The 22,458-nt window shown below is 39.8% G+C and overlaps 1 protein-coding gene across 4 annotated transcripts in view; it reads left to right on the forward strand.

Annotated features, from left to right (window-relative positions):
* LOC106584305 (F-box-like/WD repeat-containing protein TBL1XR1) overlaps nt 1–22,458 on the forward strand; it is a 50,438-nt gene that overhangs the window by 20,252 nt on the left and 7,728 nt on the right. The gene's annotated exons all lie outside the window — the stretch shown is intronic.

The following is a 22,458-nucleotide window of genomic DNA, read 5'->3' on the forward strand; positions in this document are numbered from 1 at the left end:
GGATAATAACCACTGTTTCCTGATGTAACAGGAAGTGTGTATTCATTAAACTTTGCAGAGCGCTAAGATAAAGTGATTAGTGAGGAGAAGATGAAAATAACATTTGCATGGCACGTTGGAGTGAATAATGTAATTTCCATGTAAAATGACCCATGAGCAACATGTGAAGTTTATAGGAACATATCAAATATGGCTACAAATGAAAGGTAAGAGTCTCAATATTTTTGGCATATTAAGGCATAGATACATTGTTCAACCAATTTCCATACTAAAAATAAGGAATAAGCAAAGGCTTTTAATTCTGGTCACACAGATGGAAAAAGGGTCTTTAAAAAACATCTAATACAAAAAGTCTTACGGTATTGGAAATACATCAGGCACCTGCCATCTAATATCAACATTTATATTTAGTTTAGCAGGAATTTGCCTTCTGCAAGTTTAAGAAATATTGCCTAGTGTCTTGTGATTCTCTTACCACAAACTCACATAGCTTAAAGATATTTTGTAATTTCTCTCCCTCATGAGGAGGGAGGATTAGGAAAGTTCAAAGTAGTAACAAATAAAGGTAGACCTACCAATTAGTTAGTGTTTTTACTGATGACAATTTTGTTTGACTTATTAAGTGATTAAAACTTGGACTTTGTTATCAAATAGGTAACAGTGAGTGAAAAATCAGTAGAGCACATTAGAGTACAGAATAGTCTTTGTCGGTGTACCAAATATACCATATACTGGGGTATTTTGAAATATGGATGGTTTGGTTTTCAAAACTGTAAAACATTATATTATAATAAAATACACATTTGGGGAGGGGGTCTGAAGATGTGCCAAAATAAATTATCTCCATATCAAGGGTCTAGCTATGCATTTGGTTTGCTCACTTGCCACTTAGCTAGCTAGCTTGCAAGATAAAGCTTATTGGTTACAGCAGAGACAATCAATCCCCTCCTGGAACAAGGTCCCTGCTGCCTACATTTGTTTTGTGCAAAAAATAAATAGCATTTGGAAAGAAATAGTGCCCCTTGTGTGCACTGCTGGTAATACCATATGGTACAGTAACGGTATGAAAATCTTGGTACCGCCCAACCTTAGTACAGTAGAGTAAAGAAAAGTAGAGTATAGTTCAGTACAGTAGTGTTGCACGGTATACCAATACTTCGGTATGAAAAAGGGTTCGGTACTAGGGCTGTGGCAGTCATTACATTTTGTCAGCCGGTGATTGTCAAGCAAATAACTGCCGGTCTCACGGTACTTGACTGCTAATTAACATTAACACGTTCCGCATCTCGTGGCTTCCATGCTTTGCCTGAAGGACACTGATGCAGACCTTTTGGAACATCTATGTTTTAAAAAGCCTAATTAATCAACTTTAAAATAACTACACTATCACAATAAATCCATTATTTGTTTTAGACCGGTCTAAAGAAACATGTTATGAAGAAAATGTAGTCTATTTCAGAAGAACATAATAGCATACTCTGAGTTGTCCTTATTTTATAGTATGAAAAATACAATTGAACATATCTTAATAAAATGGAAAGGATATTTTCTCCAAACGATTACAATGCGGCTATTCTGTGTTTAGCCGTTAACAAAGAAACTGTTCCTTCTGTATGCTTAATTTAGAGTAATTTATGCAACTTCAGTTGTGATACAAACGTTGGGCTATATGTTTTGATTTTTAATACATTCTAAGGCTGCATAATGGGACTCTTGATCATTTGAAAAAAGTTGCAAGCTGCACACACCATCAGTCTCTCATTCAAAATTTGACAAGTGCTTGATAATATTCTCACCAAGCCTTGAATTTCCCGGCGGCATCCCCCTTGTGTGGCCGTAATGCCCCCTAAAAAAATAATGCCTTTTGCGGCCAAAGTAAGTGGCCGTTGTGCACTTGGGCTGAATATAATAATTATAATTCCCTTCTCCCGGCTGCCGTGCTCCGAAGCACCTCTCACTCACATGGCTCTCTCAGATGTAGCCAATGCCCGTCACGTGATTGGATCCTTCTCACAGGCATTTTGGCTAAGAAGTAGGCCACAAGTGAATGAAGACCGACACATCGGCGACGCAACTGCACGTGCCCCTCTTATCGACTTCCGAGGCGCGTATTGAAGATGTTAGAACTGTCCACATTCAGCCAACAAGATGAGTAGGCCTAATGAACAGCAAAAGCAATAGCCTATGTCTCCCATCGTACAAAAGTTGACCTATTTTATTGGTCAACTTGTCCTATGCGAGAAATACATTTTCCAAACATACTCTGGGACAGTTGTGGGATGCGATAGATCCCAAATTAATACAACCACTCACGTCCAAAAAAAACATTTAAAAGCACTGTTCTCGAAAGTGACGGCAAATGCGATTATGCATGTAATGCTTTATTATAAAGGTGCATTTTTATGGTTAAATTATCTTTCCCGAACTTGAAACTTACGCGCAGCCTTTGTATGCCAGTTAGACTCTACACCAGTTATAAAGCGGATTAATGTGCTTAATTTGAAGAAGTTATTTGGCCACTTTAGTTGTGATACGAACCTTATCAAAACATGTGGGGCTTTGGGCTAGGCTACATTAGGTGTTCGACTATGATTTGAAAAAGTCAGGGGGAAAAAAAGGTATGCGCTGTTTGTTGCCTTACTGCACAAGCTGGGCATCATTCACACTTGATAATACATCATATACATTATGGGCTAATATTGTGACCCATCAGACTATTCTTAATTTGTTGTTGTCTTTACATATACTAAATAATATGTGTGAAATTTGTTTTGATTTGGAATGGACCATAATCTTGCACCTGTCTCAGAACAGGGGCATGGAAAAATAGCGAATGGAGGATGCTTTTCCTGCGGTTAATTTTCATGCCGGCCAGGTAGGCTATACTCCCGTTGAAAGCGAAGCAATGTGCTTAATATTAGGAAAGTTGATAGATAAATATAGTAGGTCTAGCCTATAGAAAGCTGATGGGAACCTCTTTTTAATAGAGGCCATCAAAACTCTGTTTTCTTACACAATCGTGTAGCCTATAGAAATGTGGTGCTACATAAGCTCGTGGGCTCTCATGAAGTGTTTGATTCGATTTTTGATGACATTTGCATTGATGTCAGAGTGATTAGTGGGGCAATAGAGTGCTGAGTACCAGGCAGTTAACAAGTTTGGTAGGCTACTAATGACCATCAGCAGCATCAGAGCTTGGAGAAGCCTAATTAACAGTCATTTGGAATTTGACTGTGGTCATTTGGAATTTGACTGTGGTCATTTGGAATTTGACTGTGGTCATGTGGAATTTGACTGTGGTCATGTGGAATTTGACTGTGGTCATGTGGAATTTGACTGTGGTCATGTGGAATTTGACTGTGGTCATGTGGAATTTGACTGTGGTCATGTGGAATTTGACTGCGGTCATGACTCGTGACTGCTGGTGTGACGGTAATATGGTCACCGTAACAGCCCTATTTGATACAAAAGTTTTTGTTACTTTCGGTACTTATGCCAAATGTGTCTCACGGATCATGTCTGTATCAACTCAGCTGATGTCCCTCTTATAGCGCGAGCGCACTGTGCCTGCTCCACATAGCCTGAACTGGGAGTCTGGGCTGCATCATGTTAGCGCCCCACTCATGCTGCACAGAAGTAACATACTTGAATAATGTGACGTGGCATGTAGAAATGTTTAAATTGTTAATTACTGTCCGCAAAACAATGTTCATACAGGCTAGAACAATTTGCAATGCAAGATTTGCAAACCATAATGCAAATTATGCTGATTTCAAAGCTGGTTGCCACCAAAACTTGATGAATTCACCTAATTGGTCTCTCTCTCTCGTGTATCTCCCAAGGATTATCTATTGTTTCAGCGAACTGTGGCTGCCCCCCTCTTGCCTGGTGAATGACGTCATTACTGGTTATAGAGACAGAGCACACTTTTATAAAATTAGCTACTTATATGCTAATGTTCTTAGTCAGTACAATCAAATAAGTCCCAAATGAAAGGGAAGCAGATTGTTTGACATCTGTAGCCCCATCAAATTATCCAAAGCAAGTTCAATAACTCAATGAATGCACACACTCCTATTGAATATGCATTAACCTGTATTATGAATAGGCCTAGGCTGCTTCTTGATTTACCCAGTTTGTCAATAGAGATTTACCATTCAAATAAATGCTTACCGTTATGTTGTCATGTAGTTAGATTGGTCAAATTGATTGTATGATTGTATAATTGATTCATTAACCTCTCTAGGGTATGTGGGACGAAATCGTCCCACCTACTCAACAGCCAGTGGAATCCCGTGGCGCGATATTCAAATACCTTAGAAATGCTATTACTTCAATTTCTCAAACATATGACTATTTTACACCATTTTAAAGACAAGACTCTCGTTAATCTAACCACACTGTCCGATTTCAAAAAGGCTTTACAACGAAAGCAAAACATTAGATTATGTCAGCAGAGTACCCAGCCAGAAATAATCAGACACCCATTTTTCAAGCTAGCATATAATGTCACATAAACCCAAACCACAGCTAAATGCAGCACTAACCTTTGATCTTCATCAGATGACACTCCTAGGACATTATGTTATACAATACATGCATGTTTTGTTCAATCAAGTTCATATTTATATCAAAAAACAGCTTTTTACATTAGCTTGTGACGTTCAGAACTAGCATACCCACCGCAAACTTCCGGTGAATTTACTAAATTACTCACGATAAACGTTCACAAAAAACATAATAATTATTTTAAGAATTATAGATACAGAACTCCTTTATGCAATCGCTATGTCCGATTTTAAAATAGCTTTTCGGCAAAAGCACATTTTGCAATATTCTGAGTAGATAGATCGCCATCACAGGCTAGCTATTTTGACACCCACCAAGTTTGGGACTCACCAAACTCAGATTTACTATAAGAAAAATTGGATTACCTTTGCTGTTCTTCGTCAGAATGCACTCCCAGGACTTCTACTTCAATAACAAATGTTGGTTTGGTTCAAAATAATCCATAGTTATGTTCAAATATCCTCTGTTTTGTTCGTGCGTTCAAGACACTATCCGAAGGGTGACGCGCCCGGCGCATATCGTGACAAAAAAATTCTAAATATTCCATTACCGTACTTCGAAGCATGTCAACCGCTGTTTAAAATCAATTTTTATGCGATTTTTCTCGTAAAAAAGCGATAATATTCCGACCGGGAAACCCTGTTTTCGTTCAAAGACTGAAAATCTAAAATGGACTCTTCACGTGCACGCGCGCCCCCGTCTCATTGTTCTCAGATCGATCACTTACCAAATGCGCTACTGTTTTTCAGCCATGGCCTGCAAAGTCATCATTCAACGTTCTGCCGCCTTCTGAGAGCTTATGGGAGCCGTAGGAAGTGTCACGTTACAGCAGAGATCCTCAGTTTTCAATAAAGAGAGTGTAGAAGGCCAAGAAATGGTCAGAGAGGGCACTTCCTGTTTGGAATCTTCTCAGGTTTTTGCCTGCCATATGAGTTCTGTTATACTCACAGACACCATTCAAACAGTTTTAGAAACTTTAGGGTGTTTTCTATCCAAATCAAACAATTATATGCATATTCTAGTTTCTGGGCAGTAGTAATAACCAGATTAAATCGGGTACGTTTTTTATCCGGCCGTGCAAATACTGCCCCCTACCCTAGAGAGGTTAATGCATACATTAATGCACACATAAAACATTTCAAATGTAATGTTATTGAAGTCAAAAGTTGCCCAACGATTGAACAGAGCAGGAGCCATTCTGTGGCTTTGGCTAATATGCCTTCTTTTTTTTGTTGTGGTATCTTTTTTGTATTGAGAATCGTGATGGTATCAAGTATCGTGAAACTAAACCTGGTATCGGTATTGAAGTAAAAATTCTGATATCGTGATAACACTACAGTCCAGTAGAGTACAGTATAATGTAATGTAATGTGCTTTACTTTACTGTCCTGTACTGTAGTGAACTATACTGTACTTTTCTTTACTTTACTGACCTGTACTTACTCTGCTGTGCTGTACTCTACTTTTATTTATTGTAAGGAACTATACTTTACTTTTCTGTACTGTTCTGTACTGTACTGAACTCTACTTTGCTGTACTCTACTAGACTATGCTCTACTGTGCTGTACTGTGATGTCCAAACTTGTGAAGCATAGACATCTGTGATTGGTACAGATTTGGTCTGGTCTGGACAAACCAAATTTGGTCTTGTTTGGCGGCGAAACTCATTAAAATAATAACCAGTGTGTAGAATAATACCCAAACATTCAAAAGAGGACATTACATTTTTCTACCTTTGCGTACCTATTCAGGATACAGCACCGTCGTTACACAGTTGACTGGCGGCTGACAGAACGTGTTTACATGTCGTATTGGGTTCAACACGGGGATTTGTATTTGGCTGTTTAGAAGTTCAAAATTAGGGATCGTATTTTGATCATATTTCCAGAGGTTGCTTTGTGTGAACCAGGCTACCGATGGTCTGGTGAGTCCAGCAGTATCAGATGAATGTTGGCATGACCACTGATCCAGGAAAATAGTCTGGTGGAGAGATGGGACCTGTAAGATGGAAAACAACATAATTGTGACCAAGTCTATACAGGTCCAGAATCCACATGCATAGGTTTTAAGCTCATTCAGCGAGGTTTAGTGCCTTGACAATGATTATCTTGGTTGCTGCGGTTGAGGTGAGGCGCGACACTCTCTCCGCTTTATAATCATTTAACAAATCACCTTCATTTTCAAAAATGTGTCATTTCTTAGGGAGGATGTGTTCCTTTGTGAACACGGGTGCTACCATTTCCTTCCTGTGAAACTACAACATGTGGACTGCATGCTAAGTTATGTTGTTGATAGAATCAAACCTTATTTAGACTAGGTTATTGGTGTGGAATGCACATTATTGCTGCGTGAGCTTGCATAGAATGTCTGAGGTAGGCTGCGCAATACTGAATGTGTCTGAGAAAACAAGGTCAAACTCCGATGTGCATTCGCTCCACTCGGCCCTCAAGGAATGCAGACATTTCACACCTCCACATAGGAGGACGTCCCAGGATGACCCTATTTTTCTGACCTTAGAGCAAACCTCTGCGGAGAAGCCTTGTGACGGCATTTTCTTTGATCCCAATGCTATCTGTGTGCCAGAGATTAAAATAGGCTAGCATCTGAGTCAGTGCTCGCACCACACTAGTAGGACTCACTGACAGAGAAATGCCCTTGCCAAGACACGCGATAGCGCTTCCATTTCCCACTCGCTTTCAATTGAGTTGTGTCAACTAGGTTTTACACTGAAGCCATTGCTATTTGCAAGTCCTAGGCTATACCACAGTCTATTATTAGGTCAGCATGGCAACACTTCTGCCTTTGTTTGATTTAGCCTTATTTGTTTGCTGACTTAAGCAACATTATTGTATTTGTCTGTTTAGCCATGCATTTATACAGACTATATGATAAATCACTGCAGCAGTGATGAATCAGTGAGTGTGTGTGTGAAAAATGTGGACAAAGGAGCTCCAGCAGTGTTCATGTGAAAAATGAGTGCACACTGAGATTATGAGTAGCTACCCAGAGAGTGGGATTGTAACAGCTCATGTTGCTTTTGCTCGTTTACCCATGTCCAAGTTAACCACAAACGCAGCAGACAGGCATGCCACTACAATCTGTCACCTCCGAGCACGAGAATGCCCTCCAAATTGATTGGGGATGGGATCTTGAACCTACAGTAATACCACAAGTTGACATTACCTCAATACTTTTTGATACAAACCTGCTGTAGTAGGCCCTATTTATCTCTTTATATTGCTCTTGCAAGGTCATTTTCAATACAGGCTCAAGCTGTGTTTATACATTTCCTTGAAAATATTGTCCAGCCAGGACTTCATTGGTTCAGCTTTTAGATCAGGTTGCACTTAGTGAAGGTTGTTTATAGCATGTCTGTCACAGGAGGTTGGTGGCACCTTAATTGGGGAGGATGGGCTCGTGATAATGGCTGGAGCAGATTGAGTGGAATGGTATCAAATACATCAAACGCACGGTTTCTATGCATTTGATTCCATTCACTCCGTTCCAGCCACTATTATGAGCCATGCACCTCTCAGCAACTTCCTGTGATGTCTGTACATTGGAGGAGGTTTAGCTGAGTGACACGTTCATGTGACACAAAATGCAGTGCAGCAAATATTTCGTGTTTTTATTATGTAAAATACATATTTAATAGGTCTAACTAATCTGATTATCACTTTTTTACACCCTGAAAGATAAGTTGCCTGCGACTTTGGTTCTGACTTAGTGAGTCTAGGGGAAAATGGAAATGATGCAGGTCCTACTGTGCGAGCAGATGTGTGCTCTGCCAATATACTTTATAGCCTAGCCATTGACAACACATAGCTAGAGGACTCTTATAATGTATCAATAACAGAGGAAGTTCATTTAACCCCATTTGTACTCCCCCATACTAACATATTCCCCTTATTCACAACATTGTGAGGGATGTGTACTAAACTGTAAAAGTAGGTCAACCAAGGTTAATCTGCTGTGACACTGTCTGCTAGCATGTGGCATGTACGCCTAATAATCACAACTCATTGGTAGCCCTCCTGGAATGATCAGGGAGAAGTTCCTTCAGTCTGTTAGAATTGTCAGATGGCCATACAGTAATATCTAGGGGCAACTTTGATGGGGGTGGGGGCCACAAAAATCCGAACTCATCATGAGGGCCCGCAAGTGGCTCACGGGTCTGCAGTGGCACACTGGTCTGCATACCCACATTCATACACCCCACAACCCCACCTTGCGAGCAAAACAATTTAGTGGCCCTCCTCTTGACAGCGGAGAGGAGTTATAATTTCCTTCAATTCTACACATTTTGCCATTGGGCATAGAGAAAATTTTGCCGTTTTAAGAAAGTTTGTTGCAATTCTACTTGGGCTGGGAATTTTCAGAGACCTCACGAGATCGCACAATGATATTATCACAAGTTGATGTTATAGGTGCCAATATGATATGTATTGCGATTCTCATGACCATTCCATGGTCCAAACATATTGCTTACCATACAGTCTCTGCTGCAGAGGGACAAGAGAGCCATGAGATAATTATGTTTTGATCAGTCATGGAAATAAAAGTGCTGAAAACAAATAGCCTCTCTATTTAAAAAGATGGAGAATAAGCTATGAAGGAAACACTGGCGTTTTGGTGCAGGTACAACCATCTAGCGCAAAAATAATATTGCGATATTGTCAAAGCGATATGATATACGTCAAATAATATCCCAAATATGTAACTATCGATTCCCCGTTGCTAAATTTCGACACATTTTGCTGTGGAGTGAAGATTTGTACATTTTATAACAAATTTCACGTAATTCTACTTGTTTTTCCATGAGGAGGAGAGAACAATGTGCGGTTTTACAGCAGATTTTCTGCAATTCTACACGTTGCTATAGTGTGGAGAGACATTTTTGCTGTTTTTAATATGATATCTGAGCGACTCACAAAATAAATCGGCCCCCCTGTCAATAATTGAACCATGATTGCTACAAGTTTAAATAGCTGGCTTGACTAATTTACCAATCTAAAAAATGTTAGCTGACATGGGGTAATTGAGTAACTTTCAGTGATTAACATAACAGAAACATTGCTGATGCACAACCAAATTTTGAAATTGCACCTAGTGTATTCTACTATTCTAACTCTCAGCAGTTTGGAAATTGGAACTTGATCCAGTTTCCCTGATCTAGGGGATGTTAACCGTATAGTGCCCTTTGGGCTGGATGATATGGCCAGATTATCGTATCACAATATATTTCACGGTATTGATAGTATTTTGTTTTTTATAATAAAAGTTCAAAATTTAGTAGTGCATTACCCTATGGTGGCAACAAATACATTCTGAGGGATTTCAATCGGGCTTTCTCCATTTTGATTGTTTTATACTGTTCAATCAAATGGAATAATTTTCTGCATTTTCATAAATTTCTGCATTTCCTGCACTGATTTGAGATCACTTCCACTGCCACATAGGGCTGCATGATATGGGCAAAAAATCGAGGTCTTATTTTTAACCAAATACTTGCAATTTAGATAAACACTTGGGTGAGCTGTTTGAATCATGAAAATGTAAAAGTAATTCAAATTCTGTAGTTGGAATATAATAGTGGGCACTTTAAATAGTGTTTGACATGACAACAAATTAAAAAGCCAGAGAGGAGTTATTGTGTCAGAGTAGGAAACAAAGTGATAGCCAGTGTTTCCAAGGGGACTCTGTAATCTTTGGCTACATTAAATATTTTCTCTTCATGTAGCTTAGCTGTATTAGCTAGCTATGTCTGACTCAGTACTTTTATTAGCTAGCTAGCGAGTAGCATTAGCGGCTAACATTATTTATTTTAGCCACAACTTGTTAGAAAAGAAAAACTAAACAAATAGTGTAATTATAGAATGCTTGTGGATTTATATTAAGAAGCAAAATGGAAAGCAGCATTGTCATCAACATCTTGTTGCATCTGCTGTATTGACCATGCAGACTGAAGAGTGAACGGCAAGTGATCTCGTGGTCGAGCAACAACAACTGCTCTCCTTGAGTGACAAGGGGCAGGACTTGGTGAGAGAGGGATAGCAACGACTCAAGTAGCGGACGTTACACACTGGCGTATTACATTTAACAAACCAAACATTGAAATACCATTATAGAAGGTAAAGTAAAACCCTAACCGGTCTGCACATCAATACCGGTATAAAGTAAAATACGGTATACCGATCAGCCCTAAATGCTCTTACTGTCTTTGTTGCAAAACTTGTATTGCTTTAAGAGAAAGGAAAGAGGCAGATCTTTTGAGGCACACGTATGCAAGAGGTGGGTGTTGTAAGAGTAGCTAGAATTCATACAGGCCCAAAAAGTCTGTATCCCAAATCAATTGAAAAATATTTTCTAACTTTAAGTTGGGATCACCAGTGCTCCCAATGGAAAATGTTAATTTAGAGCCCTGCTGGTGTGAATAGGACTGAGTGGCTCACTTCAGAGAGAAGTTCATGGTTAATTAGGGAGGTTCCTGAAAAGCCCTTGCCTTAGTAATGTTGCCAAACAAGTCTTTGACATGACTTATCAGCCATCTCAAGAGGACAAGAGTTAATCTGTTTTCCCAGCCAAGTGCATGTTTGTGTGTGTCTGCGTCTGTCTTTGTGGCTGTATGTGTACTTTTTAGCTCCTTTTAAAGCATTCTGAGATAAGCCTGTCTGTCTCAGTGGGGGAAACAATATAGGCTAGTGGCCAACCCTCAAAAAGGTCTTTCATTTGTTGAGATACCCCTATCCGAGGTAGAACAAAAAACAAACATGTTTTTTCACATCTCTTATGTCTCCCATTTCTGAAATGGATGGTTGTAAAAATATTTTACTGCAAAAGTGGTTACTATAAAACTTTTAATTAAACACCGTCTCAAATAGCCGCCTGTCTCTTTTAATAGCAGAACAACGGCACACATTTCAGCAAATTAACACCTGTTTCAAATAAACACAGGGTCTAAATGAATTGTTTACAAGGTTTGTTTGATTTGTTACATTAAATAATTCAATAATGACTTGAAAATCATCTGATTTTATAGCAGTTTCTAACAGTTGAGAACTGCTAGCTAACTGGCAAGCAAAAAACAGTCAACAACTTTAGCAGTGCAGACCCCCAGAAATCGTCTGATCGCCCTTTAGTTGCGAAAGTAAGAACTGCCGAAAATGCACAGTCAGAGAAGAATAGTTATTCAGTTAAGGAAAAGTAAAACAATTCTGAAATAGAGGGATACTTAGACAAAGAAACATGACACAGTGTGTTAATGATAACACAGTGGAGGAAATGAAATGTATTAAAATGTTGGAAGTGAATGCAGGAGTTAAACAATTAACTATGCAAATTAGCAAAAGCTGTGTGCATTAAGGAAATAGACACCTGGCTCAAATAGAAGCCTTTCTCTAAAAAGCGCCTGTTGTGATTTAACAAATAAACGCCCAGGCTATTAAAGTTTTACGGTAAATTAATATTGTGACACCCCCCCTAAACTCCAAATGTGCAGAATATGCCTGGCTGGTGGGGGGGATGGGCCACATAAGCTCATGTAACCCAATATTGCAAGCTCTGATATTGCAAAAATGTGGAATACAAGTAGTCAGATGTCTGCACCTACATACACAAACTAACAGCATTGGGATATCTCAATGCAACTTGGAAATATAGACCTGTAAACACAGAGCTACAATAGGTGGGAATATAAACTATGAATATTTATGATATATTTTAATGTTTCTGCTAGCTGATAAATAGACAACTTTCCAAGAAAAATTCAGTGCTGTATGGTCCAGCCTGCCCAAAATACATAGTTAAAATGTTTATGTTGTGGCTATTGTAATCCAATCTGGGAAAATGGTGGGCACAGACACGTCTATGGCAAACAAAAGCACCCTGAGGATGGTCAAACTTAAACAACAAAGATGCTGTATGTCATTGTGTATGGTGGCTGGGGATTGACTGTGTGATAATGGCCTTTGTGCACCATGCTTGATCAACTCCACCTCCTCTGCAACCCGTTTACTGTCCATCAAAGCCCAGGGATCATCTTCAAATGTATATGTGTGTAGCGCTGTGCTACGTCCCTCGTAACGCTTCTTAGTCGTCTATGACCTACACTCGTAAGTAACCTCTAGTTGACCTGAGGTTGCCCTCACCGGTTCTGTCACTCTCCTCATCTCCAGCTGGGCCTGCCCCAGACCATAATCACAGCCAGTTAATATCAGCCAAATAATCATCTTAGCCGACTTCCAAAGGAATGTGAAGGAATATGTAAGATGTGACCTGCAGGATTTTTGCCACATTCAACATAAACTCTACCCACAGGTCAATTAGGCGATGGAAAGATCTAAGGGCAGGGGTGTTTATGACAGCCTTTTCACACTCTTCTTCACAACCAGACAACTAGGCCTAACCAATACACTACCGAAGTATCCCCAGCATCATTCAGGCTAAGATAACATTCAAATGAGTCAATGGGTCTTGCTGGCATGCAAGCAGTATCTCCTGAGTGCCTGCACCTTAATAAATAACAAACCCAACTGTTGTAGAATTGGAAATGGATCAACACACAGCCCCAATACCCCGCCAGTCATACAGGATAACCGTTAAGCTGTACAATCTGGTCAGGCTCCATAACTACATCCACCACTAGCTACTTTCTCTCCCCACCCTGTTTAGACACACTCATGTCCTGGTCACCTCAAAGACTTTGAATCAACCTTGCACACTTTGTTTCAGTGGGGAAAATAGGGAAGTGGTTAGAGCTGACAGATTGCTTTCCTGTAACTTGGTTATGCTACTATGTCACTGGCGTACCGGACATTCCCGCAGCCCCCGCAAGTCGGGGGTGCCCACGAGCCTGTCATCGATGTCAATTTGTATTCATTTTTATAAATCATTTTGACATTAATCCTCCAATAAGCCATTCATAAACCTTTTTATTTTCCATATGTTCTAGGAAGCTAAGTGTTTGTTTCTTGGGCTTCAGAAATGTGGCTGAAAAAAAAAAAAAAGATTGAAAGTATGAGGGGATATCAGTGAATAAATGCCGTTGTCAAGGCTACGGCAGTGCCAGTGCAATGAGTAGAGCTTACTCAGGTGTTCAAAAGCTCATATCAGACCGAGAGCCTAATGCTTCTTATGTAGTTCTTTGAGTTTTAGTTAAGAAAACTATGTCTTGGCAGAAGCGACAGTTACAGGGATGGTAAAAACTGCTTGATTGCCGTAGCAACATCAGGGAAACTGGGCAGAAGGGAGTTGTTTCAAATACATCAGTTCTGCAACATCTTTAATTGAGCCTCTCATTTTAATTGCCGGCCTTAACACGTTACGGAAAGAGATTAACTGTATAGGAAGCTCTGGGGACAGGTCATCTGGGTACTGGACAGCCAATAAATTGGCAGATATAAACAGATTATCATCTTTAGCAGACAACAGTACTTGACAAAAAAAAAGCTGTTTGCAATTTCTTTCATACTGGTGAACTGGCATTTGAGTTGTGTGATTGCATTATCAACAGTCCCTTATCTCTGGTACGCTACATGACCAAAAGTATGTGGACACCTGCTTGTCGAACATCTCATTCCAAAATCATGGGCATTAATGTGGAGTTGGTCCCCCCTTTGCTGCTATAACAGCCTTCACTCTTCTGGGAAGGCTTTACACTAGATTTTGGAACATTGCTGCGGGGACTTGCTTCCATTCAGCCACGGGCATTAGTGAGGTTGGGCGATTAGGCCTGGCTCGCAGTTGGTGTTCCAATTCATCCCAAATGTGTAAGATGGGGTTGAGGTCAGGGCTTTGTGCAGGCCAGTCAAGTTCTTCCACACCGATCTCAACAAACCAATTCTGTATGGACTTCGCTTTGTACACAGGGTCATTGTCATGCTGAAATAGGAAAGGGCTTTCCCCAAACTTTTGCCACAAAGTTGGAAGCACAACATTGTCTAGAATGTCATTGTATGCTGCAGCGTTAACAATTCCCTTCACTGGAACTAAGGTGCCTAGCCCGAACCATGAAAAACAGCCCCAGACCATTATTCCTCCATCAAACTTTATAGTTGGCACTATGCATTGGGGCAGGTAGTGTTCTCCTGGCATCCGCCAAAACCAGATTATTCCGTCTGACTGCCTGATGGTAAAGCATGATTCATCACTCCAGAGAATGCATTTCCACTGCTCCATTGAGTCCAATGGTGGGAACTTTACACCACTCCAGCCGACGTTTGGCATTGCGCATGGTGATCTTAGGCTTGTGTGCGGCTGCACGGCCATGGAAACCCATTTCAAGAAGCTCCCGATGAACAGTTCTTGTGCTGACGTTGCTTCCAGGGGCACTTTTTCGGTAATGAGTGTTGCAACCGTGGACAGACAATTTTTTAATGCTTAAGCACTCGGCAATCACGTTCTTTGAGCTTGTGTGGCCTACCACTTTGCGGCTGAGCAGTTGTTGCTCCTAGACGTTTCCACTTCACAATAACAGCACTTACAGTTGACCAGGGCAGCTCTAGCAGGGCAGAAAGGTGGCATCAGCTTGTTGGAAAGCTGGCATCTTATGACGGTGCCACGAAAGTCACAGAGCTCTTCAGTAAGGCCATTCTACTGCCAATGTTTGTCTGTGGAAATTGCATTGCTGTGTGCTGGATTTTTATTTTTTTTATTTATTTTTTATTTACTTTTTTACACCTGTCCGCAACAGGTGTGTCTGAAGTAACCGAATCCACTAATTTGAAGGGGGTCCAAAAACTTTTTTATATATATAGTGTAGGTCTTAGGAAAGACTGTCTGGGTTGGCAATACTCAGTATGGAAAATAGTCGGGCCTGCAACCTGGACCAGAGAAACTGCGTTATGCCAGTGTAATGTGTGCGAAAGGCTTGTTATTATATTTTGCGGAATTGCCCATTGTTGATATGCTGTAAGTGTGTGAATGAGATTTAAACATGAAAAGCGAACACTCATTGTAAAGCTATATTTGGCTTCAGGTATTCAAACGCAAGAGGCATGGCAGTGCCACACATCTTTCTAGATATACCTAGAGCCTTATGAAGCACTTTTGAAAACATAATACACATTCAATACATAACAAACAATGGCAACTTATATGCAGGCAAAAGCGTTTGAGTGAAATCATGTTGGCCATGTTGGATTAAGAATAAAATGTATTTACACTAAAACAGTCTTTAAGGGTATGAGTGTTATACACACTTCTGAAAAATGCCTAATCTACAAAATGCATATTTACATGTGATCTAAACATCAAATGGAATTATGGCAGCCATATTTGATTTTCAACGCCATATTGGATTTGAGGCAAAGCCCATGTTGGCTCTGTGGTGACCTCTGACTTAATTCCGAGAGTAGGGGCTAAAGATACAAAATCCTTCAAGGAACCTTGGACTCCAAAAGATCTAATTCCAATGTTGGAGCTCATTTGTTTTCCATAGAGCAGATTACACTAGCCACAACATAAAAAAACATGTGTAACTGTATGTATTTTTGTCAGGCAGGACGATACAGCACTGAATGAGAGCAAATTTGACTTGGAAAGTTCTCTATTAATCATCGATCTAAATTTAAAGCATACAATCCATCATAAATATTCATAGTTGACATTTCTGCCTATTGTATCTCTGTTTACAGGTCTATATTCCCAAGATGCATTACATATCCTAATGCTGTTTGTCTGTGTATGTAGGGCAGACAGCTGACTACTTGTATTCCAAATTGTAGCAATATCAGAGCTTGCAATATTGTGTTACATGAGTTTGAGGCCCATCCACCCTCCAGCCAGGTATTATGTTTCACTTTTGGAGTTTAGGGGGTTTGCCACAATATATATAAATGTAACAACTTTTGCTGTAAAATATTTTTCAACAACTATACATTTATTTTATGGGAGATATTATGGACGTGGGAAAAAAACATTGTGTTTTGTTCTACCTTGGCTAGAACAAAAGGCCTAGTTGTGTCTACAAAGTGAGTCAACTTGGCTCCATAGGCAATGTGCATGTTGTGTTCTATTCTAGACCAATGGATGTAAAGGTGGCATAATCGAACATCATGCAGGAGAGAGGCTGTGAAACAGTGTTGAGCAATATTCATATCAATGGTTAAAAGTATAGAAGACCACGGACACCTACCATATGAAATGCCTATTACAATCACTTTGGGTTGTGTGTGTGAGTTGTAAACAATGTGACTCCTGAGAGCAAAGATGTGAAGTGCTCCATCTCTACAGCGGTGCGCTCTCGCTCTCTCAAAATAGACCAAAACCTCATCACTTAGATATGGCGATGAAAAGGAAATGAACTACGTCTCTAGTGGTGTGTTCAAGTATAAAAGCAGCTGACAAAATTGCAAACAAACCACATCCCATGACAGTTTTTGTCAGTTATTATGTGCATCTATCCAATAGGCCTACACTTCTCTGAAGAGAATTAATGATGGTCGACAAGGCAGTAAAACTTCAATAATACTATCTTCAGTAGCTGGGACTACTAAGATTGCACCTCCCCTGTAGAGTACTGTTATGGTTATGCAATGTTTTGACATGGAAATGAGAATGTGCTCTAGTAATCTAATGGCAATATGCCTCTTCAGATCTGATGTATCTTTGGGTGAATGTACAATTCTGCATGTCAGGCTGGCAGAGATTGCTCCTTAATTGGGATTGCTCAGCAGTAGTTAGAGAAAGGGGCCCATATTATAATCACATGGAACCTTAAGGTTTGTGTTTTGTGCTCGATCTAGAAATACATTTTGGCTATGCATTGATTTGTTATTTCAGGTGTGTATATAAAATACTTCTGTGAAACACCAGTAGCACCGGTCCTGCAGTAGTTTTTCCAGAGAGAGGGATGTTTGTGCTCCTATTCAATATCTTTCTGTTGAATGAATGAACCCAGTTGAGAGTAGCAGACAGACTGTCCATGCTGTGGTCATGCTTGCTTGGTTGTCACTTCCTTGATTCTACAAGGTCTCTGACTAGCCCTCTTCTGCTCCGATTCAGACCTGGCTGAGATAAACACCACTGCTGCAGTGTCGTCGGCTAAATAGGACTCATTGTCAGCCGGCTACTTTTTCCACTTCATTAATTCAACCTAGGCTTCTTTTCATTTAAAAGTTTAAATTCGCTAGTCAGAAAAGTTAATATTGCCTTCTCCTGCTAGAATGAACTACATGGATCTTCTATTGATAGGACAGGCGCCTGTCAGTCACAAAGCGAGTGATGACGGGGACACACTGCTAGTTTGTCAGTCTTCTGTCTGTTTATTTTTGTGCTCTGGTTGGCTGCAATAAAATGTATTTTCACAGAGGAGGGAGAGCATGATGCGTTATCGTTTCCTGTGAGTTAATTTACACGTCCCATGTAATGTAAGTGGTAACGATGACGGAACACCTGCTCCAATATCCAATGATGGGCGTGGCGCGAATTACAAATTCCTCAAAAATACAAAAACTTCAATTTTTCAAACATATGACTATTTCACAGCATTTTAAAGACAAGACTCTCCTTTATCTAACCACACTGTCCCATTTCAAAAAGGCTTTACAGCGAAAGCAAAACATTAGATTATGTCAGCAGAGTACCCAACCAGAAATAATCAGACACCCATTTTTCAAGCTAGCATATAATGACACAAAAAACAAAACCACAGCTAAATGCAGCACTAACCTTTGATGATCTTCATCAGATGACACACCTAGGACATTATGTTATACAATACATGCATGTTTTGTTCAATCAAGTTCATATTTATATCAAAAACCAGCTTTTTACATTAGCATGTGACGTTCAGAACTAGCAAACCAGCCTTCTGAGAGCCCATGGGAGCCGTAGGAAGTGTCACGTAACAGCAGAGATCCTCTGTAATGGATAGAGATAATCAAGAAGGGCAAGAAATTGTCAGACAGGGCACTTCCTGCATGGAATCTTCTCAGGTTTTGGCCTGCCAAATGAGTTCTGTTATACTCACAGACACCATTCAAACAGTTTTAGAAACTTTGGAGTGTTTTCTATCCAAAGCTAATAATTATATGCATATTCTAGTTTCTGGGCAGGAGTAGTAACCAGATTAAATCGGGTACGTTTTTTATCCGGCCGTGTCAATACTGCCCCCTAGCCCTAACAGGTTAAATCAGCATGTTGTTTGTGAAACAGTATCTTCTAAATCAAAGAGGAATAGATGAAGCATGAATATGTTGGCTATATGAATAAAGATTTAATGTAGCCAAAGATTATAGGGTCCCCGAGGAAACACTGAACATCACTTTGGTTCCTACCCTGTCACAATAACTCGTTCATGGCATTTTCATTCGTTGTCATGTCAAACACTGTATTCAAAGTGCCCACTATTATTTATATTCTAACTATAGAATTATAATAAACATTCTATTTCCATGATTCCACAAGTTCACCTAAGTGTTTTGATCTAAATCGCAATTGCAACATTTGGTTAAAAATAAGGCCTAGTATTTTTGCCCATATCGTGGCAGTGTGGAAATGATCTCAAATGAGTGCAGGAAATGCAGAAATTGATGGAAATGCAGGAAATTATTTTAGGTTGAAGTTGAATTTAACAGTAAAAAACAATCCGAATGGCAAAAGACCTATTGAAATAATTTTGAATATGTGTTGCCACCCTAGGGTCACGCACTACTCATAAAGCAAATGTAGAACTTTTCTTAACTTCTTTGGGATGGGGGCGGTATTTTGACATCCGGATGAAAAGCGTGCCCAAAATAAACTGCCTGCTACTCAGGCCCAGAAGCTAGGATATGCATATAATTGGTAGATTTGGATAGAAAACACTAAAGTTTCTAAAACTGTTAAAATAATGTCTGTGAGTAAAATGGCAGGCGAAACCCAGAGGACAACCCCCCCCCAAAGATTTCATCCTACCACTGTTTTCAATGGCTGGCAGTTTTATAATAGGGCGAAATCGTGCCCGGTTGCAGTTCCTGGGGCTTCCACTAGATGTCAACAGTCTTTAGAAAGAGTTTCAGGCTGGTTTTTGGAAAAATTAGCCAGAAATTGTCGTTTTTCTAGGTGGCTCCCATTTTGGCTGTAGTGTTTCCAAGCGTGTAAATTAGAGCGCGTTCTTTGGTATTTTTCTCCGGTAAAGACAATAACGATTCTCCGTCTTAAATTTTATCGTTTCTCATCTCCTGCTTTCGCCGTAAAGCCTTTTTGAAATCTGACACGGCGGCTGGATTAACAAGTTAACCTGTTAGGGCTAGGGGCAGCATTTGCACGTCTGGATAAAAAAAATGTACCCGATTTAATCTGGTTACTAATCCTACCCAGTAACTAGAATATGCATATACTTATTATATATGGATAGAAAACACTCTAAAGTTTCTAAAACTGTTTGAATGGTGTCTGTGAGTATAACAGAACTCATTTTGCAGGCAAAACCCTGAGACATTTTCTGACAGGAAGTGGATACCTGATGTGTTGTATTACCTTTAAACCTATCCCATTGAAAAACACAGGGGCTGAGGAATATTTTGGCACTTCCTATTGCTTCCACTAGATGTCACCAGCCTTTACAAAATGTTTTGAGTCTTCTGGAGGGAGATCTGACCGAACAAGAGCCATGGAACGATGATGTCCCATTAGACACCTGGCGCGCGAGTTCATGTTGGGTACCCTCGTTCCAATACGTTATAAAAGAGTATGCATTCGTCCACCTTGAATATTATTCATGTTCTGGTTAAAAAAGGCCCTAATGATTTATGCTATACAACGTTTGACATGTTTGAACGAACGTAAATATATTTTTTCCCCTCGTTCATGACGAGAAGACGGAGATTTTTGGACATAAATGATGAGCTTTTTTGAACAAAACTACATTCGTTATGGACCTGTGATACCTGGAAGTGACAGTTGATGAAGAGAATCAAAGGTAATGGATTATTTACATAGTATTTTCGATTTTAGATCTCCCCAACATGACGTCTAGTCTGTATCGCAACGCGTATTTTTCTGGGCGCAGTGCTCAGATTATTGCAAAGTGTGATTTCCCAGTAAGGTTATTTTTAAATCTGGCAAGTTGATTGCGTTCAAGAGATGTAAATCTATAATTCTTTAAATGACAATATAATATTTTACCAATGTTTTCTAATTTTAATTATTTAATTTGTGACGCTGACTTGACTGCCGGTTATTGGAGGGAAACGATTTCCTCAACATCAATGCCATAGTAAAACGCTGTTTTTGGATATAAATATGAACTTGATAGAACTAAAAATGCATGCATTGTCTAACATAATGTCCTAGGAGTGTCATCTGATGGAGATTGTAAAAGGTTAGTGCATCATTTTAGCTGGTTTTATGGTTTTGGTGACCCTGTCTTTGACTTGACAAAACATTACACACAACTCTTGTAAATGTACTGTCCTAACATACTCTAAATTTATGCTTTCGCCGTAAAACCTTTTTGAAATCGTAAAACGTGGTTAGATTAAGGAGATGTTTATCTTTCAAAGGGTATAAAATAGTTGTATGTTTGAAAAATTTGAATTTTGACATTTATTTGGATTCAAATTTGCCGCTCTTGAAATGCACCTGCTGTTGATGGAGTGCACCACGGGTGGCACGCTAGCGTCCCACCTAGCCCATAGAGGTTAAGCTTTATTTTGATGTATTGCACTTGTGATTTCATGAAAGTTTAATATTTATAGTAATTTAATTTGAATTTGGCGCTCTGTAATTTCACTGGAAGTTTTCGAAATGTTCTGGAGGTGAACCCCCAGACCCCCGTGATATTTTGGCGATATGGCCAAAATATCACATAATGGTATTTTTCACATTTTTGACGGTACTTTATGTTTTTGATTAACTTCTTGCGGATTAGTGGTATTTTTGTGAAAAATACCATTATGTGATATTTTGGCCATATCGCCCAGCCCTACCTGTAGGTCTATCTATGGGCGCCAGACTTTGTCCACCCCCGCTTTTATACAATCTGGCGGGGTCTGGGGGTTCACCTCCTGAACATTTTTGCATTTTTAAAACCATTTTCCTGCAGTTCTATATTGTTTCTCAGCAGGGAATCCATGTTTACTTGACAGAACACAACCTTTTTTCTAAGGTTTTTGTTACAAACTAAATTGAAAGAGTAGACTAGACTAGTTTTCCTGACTAGATTACTACCGTAAAACTTCAATTAATAGCCTGGGTGTCTATTTGCTTAAATCACTGAACACAAGAGGCACGTATTACAGAGTGGCTTATATTTGAGCCAGGCGTGTTTTTCCTTAATGCACACAGCTTTTGATCATTTTCATAGTTAATTGTTTAATTCCAGCATTCACTTCCAGCATTTTAATAATTTTCTTCATTTCCTACACTGTGTTATCACTTAAACACTGTCACATTTTTTTTTGTCTTAGTATGCCTAAAAAAAAATTATAATAATAATTTTCCTTGACGGTATAATTATTCTCCTCTTTGACTGTGCACTTTCGCCAATAGAGGGCGATTTGGCTGATTTCTAGGGGCATTAGAATGTACCAGTAGCCACCAAAATAGAGCTCATTCTGCAATTTATTTTCTCGGGGGCATGCCCCCACCGGTGCCCCCCAGCCCAGAACTCCCTGGCTGGCAATTATTTCTATCTGGCTGGCTACTCCATGCACTTACGGAAAACACTGCTGCTGTAATTGATGGAGCACAGTACAGCCCAGAGCAACAGCTCAGCTCCGCTCTGGAAAGAGAATCCCCTTCCCATCCCCAATTACACACATTCAGTCAGTAGTAGAACGGCTGAGATTCTGTTTAACGCAACAGCACCACTGCAGTGGGATGGCGAGAATGGGCACTGCACCTTGTTATTTGCCATAATGGAGAGACACACTAGCAGTGCTACTGCTCCTGTCCACAGTTAGCCCC

This window comes from Salmo salar, chromosome ssa23 (genome assembly GCF_905237065.1).
Source record: "Salmo salar chromosome ssa23, Ssal_v3.1, whole genome shotgun sequence".
Lineage (NCBI taxonomy): Eukaryota > Metazoa > Chordata > Actinopteri > Salmoniformes > Salmonidae > Salmo > Salmo salar.